Source organism: Schistocerca gregaria, chromosome 6 (assembly GCF_023897955.1).
Source record: "Schistocerca gregaria isolate iqSchGreg1 chromosome 6, iqSchGreg1.2, whole genome shotgun sequence".
Classification (NCBI taxonomy): domain Eukaryota; kingdom Metazoa; phylum Arthropoda; class Insecta; order Orthoptera; family Acrididae; genus Schistocerca; species Schistocerca gregaria.
Window position 1 is genome coordinate 454,022,260 of NC_064925.1, and position 9,487 is coordinate 454,031,746.

Here is a 9,487-nt window from a genome sequence, read left to right on the forward strand (position 1 = left end):
TGGTAGGCAAAATAAAAATTATTTGAAACAGACCTGTATGTTGTCATTCACGCCTCTTACCATACGATGTACAAGAAGCGATGCACCCTGAGATGTGTACGAGAATTATTATCGCTATCTTAGTAGAGCAGAGCGATTACAAGTGCAGAACAACAGGCAGCAAGACAGACAGCCGCCGAGGGAAAGGCGCCGGCAGGTAAATACGAAGCGCGCGCAGCCAAGGCGCACATACAGAGCGTCGACCACAGCATGCGCGGAATCGAAATTTCGGCAACAATAACGCACATGATGGTCAGTTCAGTTAAACTAAGAGGTATCACAGTGTTCGATCGACTAGAGACAATACAGGTACCTGAGGGCCCACGAAGTCACACACAGTCCGCGAGGGAACCTGAAATGTCGCGTGATTTTCAGGCGGGAATGGGGGCAGGCGCAGCAGTCGAACCTAGGTTACCCTAGACAGAAGCGCCGCTGGAGGCGGGGGCGGCGCTTTTGTTGCTCGAGCTAATCCGCTCGCCGCGCCTTCAGAGGATCTCACCTCCGTTCAGCATTTAAAAGATAATGAAAGTTTGCATCTGTGTAAAGGCATTAATTTGATGGGGAAACAGAAATCGGACAGCGTTTTTGACCTTCCCGAGTCGTTTAAAGAACCACTGACTTAAGACATGTTTAATGAAGAATCGAGGGGTGACACGTTGGGTATACGTAATTTCAGCCATGAAGTATGGAGTTTGTGGTCTTCTGACAGCGAAGAGAAATTACAAGACGAATTAAAGGAGGTAAGTGGTGTTAATAATAGTGTGATCGGTGAGCAGGATATTCAAGCTAATGGAGTGCTTATTAATAATGATGAAGCGATTAGGGAACTTATTTTTCAAAGAGATGCCAGCGAGGACCCTGGGTTTATCTCCGACAGGATTTTTAGTGATGAGGAATGTCGTAATTTGGACGCACAAGAGGGATGGCGTCAGGCACAAAACCTGTGAAACTTATCGCTTCACGATAGGGTGGGCGATCTTCGTCGTTGTTTACCTAGTGTTACCAATAATAAGAAGGCAAGGAATTGTTCTGATTTTAGTAGAAGGGGAATAATAAAATGATCTTTTGAAGGGAGATGATGAAAGTGATAATGTGACCAATTGTGTGAATCCAATTATTACTACCCAATTAGTAGGTGTAACGGCAGATTTTCTTTATAGATAGTGGTTCACAAGCGCAGCTGTGTCGGGAGAACTCTGTGAAGTAATCCCAAAGAAAGAAATTTTTTGAGTTATGCCAGTTATGGGTGTAAAAGCTGTAGATGCAACAAGGAAATTTTCCAGACTCATTAAACATGAAGTGTGGTTACCCGTGGTGCTGAATGAAAAAATATTAGAATATAATTTTTTTAATTATTGAAAGTCTTAGCGTAAAAATTTTGGTAGGGGTAGATTTTTTAAATGGATTTAAATGCTCAGTGGAATTTGAAGGCAAGAGAATGAAGCTGAGTGTGCAAGAACGAGATTTTGTAGTGCTTTTGAAACCCAATTCAAATTTGAAAGGGACAGCTCATGTATTTTCTTTATTGAGGCCGGCAGTAGTGGCCGTGAGGTTCTAGGCGCTACATTCTGGAGCCGAACGACCGCTACGGTGGCAGGTTCGAATCCTGCCTCGGGCATGGATGTGTGTGATGTCCTTAGGTTAGTTAGGTTTAATTAGTTCTACGTTCTAGGCGACTGATGACCTCAGAAGTTAAGTCGCATAGTGCTCAGAACCATTTGAACCATTTTCTTTATTGATCGCTTCCAGAATGATAATGGATCAAAAGAAATAAGAATTTATGATGTACAGAAGGAACTTGAGCAAAAGGATGCTTAGGAAACAATAAAGGATAAGGTAGCTAAGGTTGAAGTTGTGTCTAGTAGCTAGAAAAATACGTAGGAGATCGGTAAATATAAATGTCGTGTACTAGGGCCTCCCATTGGGTAGACCGTTCGCCCGGTGCAAGTCTTTCGATTTGACACCACTTCGGTGACTTGCGCGGCTACGGGGATGAAATGATGATAATTAGGACAACACAACACTCAGTCCCTGAGCAGAGAAAATCTCCGCCACAGCCGGGAATCGAACCTGGGCCCTTAGGATTGACATTCTGTGGCGCTAACCACTTTTTTTTTTAAGGGCCTCCCATTTCCCCTTCTAGCCCTTCCATTCGCTCTCCTTTAAGCGCCTTCTTCGGCGAGCTTCAATGCTGCCTTTTTTTTATGGGTTATGAAACTGAATTGCATCTTGAAGACAATGTTAGAAAATTGTAATCCGAATAGATTACCGTGAAAATAACTCTCACTATTATACTGTTGACTCCATTAACGGAACGCAAAATATTCTTGTATTAGAATTTAAACAAAAATGAGAGAGAAGCAAAAGCAAAATTAAGAGAGGAAATTAAACTTCTTCAGTGATGCACATTTTAATAGTTTTTCCCTACTATTCTTGTGCTGTGGCATGACTCCTGTTTTCACTCAGCTACCGGGGGCGGACTGGAAGATCGGTCACACTGATCCACGATCTGGCAGCCGTGTGTCTCCAGCTGTCTTCATCCTAAACGACCATTATCGTCCCGCACTCTTCTCCATATCACCAGGATCCATAGAAATTGTTGCAGTTTGAGAGACTGTAAGCAGAACAAAGTAAAATCAAGAGGTACATACAGGAGAAGTTTTTTTGTAATCGTATATGAACAGTGAGAATGACCGTAATGAGTGTAAATAACTGACTGTAGAAACAGAGTCCTATACAGTAACACCTGTGTACAAACCTCCAAATAATGTATTTAGTTTCAAAGAACAAGATAATTTATATTCAGAGCCTGTCAAGTTGCTCATGGGAGATTTTCATTGCCTCAGTGTATCATGGGGTTACAGAGAACAGAGTGGAGAAGACCTTGAAAGCTGGGTAGAACGCACAGGTCTGAAACTAATACATGATCCCAAGCTGCCTTGCTCCTTCAGGAGTGGAAGGTGCGGCCGTGGATATAACCCAGATAATATATTTGCAAGCGAAAATGTAGCCCACCAAGTGAAGAAAGAAATGGGAAACCCAATTCCGTGGACACAACATCTAGCAATTATTTGTACTATAGAAGCAGTCATCAAACCCAACTATACCACTATGAAGAGAAGGTTTCACTTTAAACGAGCGCAATGGGATTAGCCTGCTGAGGAACGTGACTCCAAAATCCTTGAACTAGATCCTTCTCCAGAGAAATATGATAGTTTTATAAAGCTGGTCAAAGCTGTCTCATTTAGGTACATACCATGTGGATGTAGAACAACTTATATACAGGGACTAGGTAAAGACACGAAAACACTTATGAATAAATATAGACAGCTCTTTGAAGATGACCCACTTTCTGATGAAACAATACAGGATGAAGAAGACCTGATACTAGCCATATCAGCTACAAGGAAAGAATTGTCATCACTTCTGTCTCTGTGCTGTTCATTTTTGGAACACAACCTACTACCAGCTTAGAGACAAAAGTGATGATACTTTCTGCAGGACCTGACCATCATTTTGCAGGACAATTTTCAAACACGTACAATGCAACCTGTAACTGATTTGTTTGACTGATGCGTCTGCTAAGTGCTATACCACCTACTGCACTCCCCTGACTTAAGCCCTCGTCAGTTCAACTCAATTTATAAAGTGAAACAAACACTTAACGGGATTCGCTTCAGAACTGCTACAAATTCGTCGCGCAATAGACCACGCCACTCAAACTGTCAACACAACTGGCACGCTAAGAGTATCCTACGACTTCCACATCGCTGGCAAAGGTTATACACAATGCTGGTGACTACTTTGAAGGTCAGTAAAACTTTGAAACACGTATCTGTTTTGTACGAGCTGTAAATAAATAGTTGCCACTATCTACACTAATTACCAGCCAGTTAGTCCAGTCACGAGATCGTTCATTAACGCAAGTGACCCAGGAATTGCCGCCCAAGGTAGAACTTTTGAGGAGGTTGAAGGAAAACTCCCAACAGGTCTTAAAGCACTATCTGACTATTTTGATAGCAACTACCTGAAGCCAAACCCTTCAAAAACACAAGTGTGTGCATTCCAGTTACGGAACAGAGAGGCTTGGAGGAAACTGAGAATTACCTGGAGAGGTCAACAGCTGACCCATTGTGACACCCCAAAATACCTCAGAGAAAAGTTGGGCTGTTCCTTCACTTTCAAAGAACACTACACAGATACAAAAATGAAAGTCTGTTCTAGGAATAACATTATTAGGAAACAGACTGGCAACAACTGGGGAGAACATCCACATGTCCTCCCCACATCTACCCTTTGTTTGTGCTTCTCCGTTGCTGAATATGCAGCACCTGTATGGCAGAACTCCAGCAATGCCAAAGAGGCAAATATTGTCCAAAATGAAACAGGACGAATTGTAACCGGTTGATTGCGGGCAACCCCTGTTAACAAAATCTACTACCTCATCAGTGTGGCACCTACAGACATCCGAAGGAGAAAGGCAGCTGAAATAGAAAGAAAGAAGAAGGAGACGGACCAAAGACACCCCGTGTTTGGAAGAGAACTTCAACCACCAAGACTCAAATTGAGAAAAAGTTTCCTCCAGACAATGCAACCAATTCAGACAACATCTGCAAACCGTAGGATATAACTCTGCCATAGCTCATCATCAGAGAAATATTGGGATAATCCCAATGAAGAACTTGCTGCAGGTCATCACCTCCGATACGAGACATGGAAGATCCTCAGTAGACTGAGAACTGGAATATCTCGGTGTAAGGTGAGCATGAAGAAATGGGGATACATCTCAGGGACCGAACTGTGTGAGTTCAGTGAACCTCAATACCACCAGCATCTACTCAACAGCAGGAAACTAACAGAACATGTTTCCATGGATGATCTGGTTGTCACCAATGATAAAGCAGTCCGTGCAGCGGAATTCTGAGCAGCGCATGGAAAAGTTTTGCGTCACCTCGGTTCAGATAGTTCTGGAACCTGTACAGAAAATTGGAACGGAGGTCAACATAATCATCATTCCCGCCATTTTTATCGCTCATGAAAACCACACATTGCATGTTGTACCAACATGCAGCGAGACATTCAGAGGAGGTGGTCCAGATTGCTGTACACACTCTCTACCTCTAATACCCAGTAGCACATCCTTGTGCATCGATGCATGCCTCTATTTGTCATGGCATACTATACCTCTAGTATTGATTCATGCCTGTAATCATCGTGGCATACCATCCACAAGTTCATCAAGGCACTGTCGGTCCGGACTGTCCCAATCTTCAACGGCGGTTCGGCGTAGATCCCGCAGACTGGTTGGTGGGTCACGTCGCCCATAAACAGCCCTTTTCATTCTGTCCCAGGCATTTTCGATAGGGTTCATGTCTGGAGAAGCTGCTGGCCACACTAATCCAATGATGTCGTTATTCTGAAGGCAGCCATTCACAAGATGTGCACGATGGGGCAGCGAATCGTCTTCCATGAAGACAAATGCCTTGCCAATATGCTGCCGATATGGTTGCACTATCGGTCGGAGGATGGCATTCACGTATCGTACAGCCGTTACAGCGCCTTTGTGGCGTTCGCTGTGTTATTCAGTGGTTTGGTATTTAACTTATTTGTAAATGAAAATGATAATCTTATTTTATTACATTGAGTAATTACTAAATAATTTTTCTCCCGGCTAAAGATTTGGTCAAGTTGCTAAAGAACTCGAAGTTAACGTCGTGTTACAGTGTTGTCTGTAAGTTGTGTAAGTGTCACTAAATCACAGTTCATACAACAGATTCTATTCATCTACATCTACATCTACATCCGTACTCCGCAAGCCACCTGACGGTGTGTGGCGGAGGGTACCCTGAGTACCTCTATCGGTTCTCCCTTCTATTCCAGTCTCGTATTGTACGTGGAAAGAAGGATTGTCGGTATGCTTCTGTGTGGGCTCTAATCTCTCTGATTTTATCCTCATGGTCTCTTCGCGAGATATACGTAGGAGGGAGCAATATACTGCTTGACTCTTCGGTGAAGGTATGTTCTCGAAACTTCAACAAAAGCCCGTACCGAGCTACTGAGCGTCTCTCCTGCAGAGTCTTCCACTGGAGTTTATCTATCATCTCCGTAACGCTTTCGCAATTACTAAATGATCCTGTAACGAAGCGCGCTGCTCTCCGTTGGATCTTCTCTATCTCTTCTATCAACCCTACCTGGTGCGGATCCCACACTGCTGAGCAGTATTCAAGCATTGGGTGAACAAGCGTACTGTAACCTACTTCCTTTGTTGTCGGATTGCATTTCCTTAGGATTCTTCCAATGAATCTCAGTCTGGCATCTGCTTTACCGACGATCAACTTTATATGATCATTCCATTTTAAATCACTCCTAATGCGTACTCCCAGATAATTTATGGAATTAACTGCTTCCAGTTGCTGACCTGCTATTTTGTAGCTAAATGATAAGGGACCTATCTTTCTATGTATTCGCATCACATTACACTTCGCTACATTGAGATTCAATTGCCATTCCGTGCACCATGCGTCAATTCGCTGCAGATCCTCCTGCATTTCAGTACAATTTTCCATTGTTGCAACCTCTCGATACACCACAGCATCATCTGCAAAAAGCCTCAGTGAACTTCCGATGTCATCCACCAGGTCATTTATGTATATTGTGAATAGCAACGGTCCTATGACACTCCCCTGCGGCACACCTGAAATCACTCTTACTTCGGAAGACTTCTCTCCATTGAGAATGACGTGCTGCGTTCTGTTATCTAGGAACTCCTCAATCCAATCACACAATTGATCTGATAGTCCGTATGCTCTTACTTTGTTCATTAAACGACTATGGGGAACTGTGTCAAACGCCTTGCGGAAGTCAAGAAACACGGCATCTACCTGTGAACCCGTGTCTAAGGCCCTCTGAGTCTCGTGGACGAATAGCGCGAGCTGGGTTTCACACGATCGTCTTTTTCGAAACCCATGCTGATTCCTACAGAGTAGATTTCTAGTCTCCAGAAAAGTCATCATACTCGAACATAATACGTGTTCCAAAATTCTACAACAGATCGACGTTAGAGATATAGGTCTATAGTTCTGCACATCTGTTCGACGTCCCTTCTTGAGAACGGGGATGACCTGTGCCCTTTTCCAATCCTTTGGAACGCTTCGCTCTTCTAGAGACCTACGGTACACCGCTGCAAGAAAGGGGGCAAGTTCCTTCGCGTACTCTGTGTAAAATCGAACTGGTATTCCCTCAGGACCAGCGGCCTTTCCTCTTTTGAGCGATTTTAATTGTTTCTCTATCCCTCTGTCGTCTACTTCGATATCTACCATTTTGTCAACTGTGCGACAATCTAGAGAAGGAAGCACAGTGCAGTCTTCCTCTGTGAAACAGCTTTGGAAGAAGACATTTAGTAATTCGGCCTTTAGTCTGTCATCCTCTGTTTCAGTACCATTTTGGTCACAGAGTGTCTGGACATTTTGTTTTGATCCACCTACCGCTTTGACATAGGACCAAAATTTCTTAGGATTTTCTGCCAAGTCAGTACATAGAACGTTACTTTCGAATTCATTGAAAGCCTCTCGCATAGCCCTCCTCACACTACATTTCGCTTCGCGTAATTTTTGTTTGACTGCAAGGCTTTGGCTATGTTTATGTTTGCTGTGAAGTTCCCTTTGCTTCCGCAGCAGTTTTCTAACTCGGTTGTTGTACCACGGTGGCTCTTTTCCATCTCTTACGATCTTGCTTGGCACATACTCATCTAACGCATATTGTACCATGGTTTTGAACTTTGTCCACTGATCCTCAACACTATCTGCACTTGAGACAAAACTTTTGTGTTGAGCCGTCAGGTACTCTGTAATCTGCTTTTTGTCACTTTTGCTAAACAGAAAAATCTTCCTACCTTTTTTAATATTTCTATTTACGGCTGAAATCATCGACGCAGTAACCGCTTTATGATCGCTGATTCCCTGTTCTGCATTAACTGATTCAAATAGTTCGGGTCTGTTTGTCACCAGAAGGTCTAATATATTATCGCCACGAGTCGGTTTTCTGTTTAACTGCTCAAGGTAGTTTTCAGATAAAGCACTTAAAAATATTTCACTGGATTCTTTGTCCCTGCCACCCGTTATGAACGTTTGAGTCTCCCAGTCTATATCCGGCAAATTAAAATCTCCACCCAGAACTATAACATGGTGGGGAAATCTACTCGAAATATTTTCCAAATTATTCTTCAGGTGCTGAGCCACAACAGCTGCTGAGCCCGGGGGCCTATAGAGACATCCAATTACCATGTCTGAGCCTGCTTTAACCGTGACCTTCACCCAAATCATTTCACAATTCGAATCTCCGTCAATTTCCTTCGATACTATTGCACTTCTTATCGCTATAAACACGCCTCCCCCTTCACTGTCCAGCCTATCTCTGCGGTATAAATTCCAATCAGAGTTTAGGATTTCATTACTGTTTACGTCTGGTTTCAGCCAACTTTCTGTTCCTAGTACTACATGGGCGTTGTGACCGTTTATTAATGAGAGCAGTTCTGGGACCTTTCTATAGACGCTTCTGCAGTTTACTATTAGCACATTAATATTGTTATTCCTTGTTGCATTTTGCCTACTCCTGCCTTGCCGCGTCTCAGGAGGCGTCTTGTCGGGCCTAGGGAGGGAATTCTCTAACCTAAAAAAAACCCCATGTGCACTCCACACGTACTCCGCTACCCTCGTAGCCGCTTCCGGCGTGTAGTGCACTACTGATTATGATCGAAATAGTTATCTTCCGCAAAATGATCATTAAAACCACCGAATATCAGCCGCGCACAACACTGATGTATGTTACCTGAAACAATATTCTTCGCAACTCATGCGTAATTAATTTCGGCTCCATACATCAGCTAGAAAAGTTTCTTATAAGGATCGTGCTATGAGCACTGTTTTTAAAGAACCAATCTGATTCGAATCGTTTTCATTAAAATGAGTTCGGGACCACCGGTGCACATTTATTTTTACACATTTAGATTACGTTGGGCATTTATGTCTGCAGAGTTGCGTAATTTGAATTTGCCGCTGAGATAATTGTTAAGATGGCGGCAGACATTTGATACAGACTTTCTACTATTAGAGCAAATAAGTAAGTATTTGAAATGCTTATTAAACTCTATAAACTCTCCTTTCGTATTGTGCACTATTTAGACTTCATCAAGGAAACATTTGATTTGTTTCTAAGGAAAAGACAGACAAAAACGCGATACAAATCGCTATCATCAATGGCTGCGCTCCTTGCAGAAGAAAGAAATAATTAACACAGATAATGCTTACTGAGAGAGGAATTAAAGTTACAAATAATTATTCACTCATATTTACAATAATAATTGTTGTGGTTGGCAGGAGAGCCAAGACCGTGTTTCTACAGGAGGCCGAAATGGACGCGTTTTAGCTCACGCAGGCTGGCGTGAGGTCTG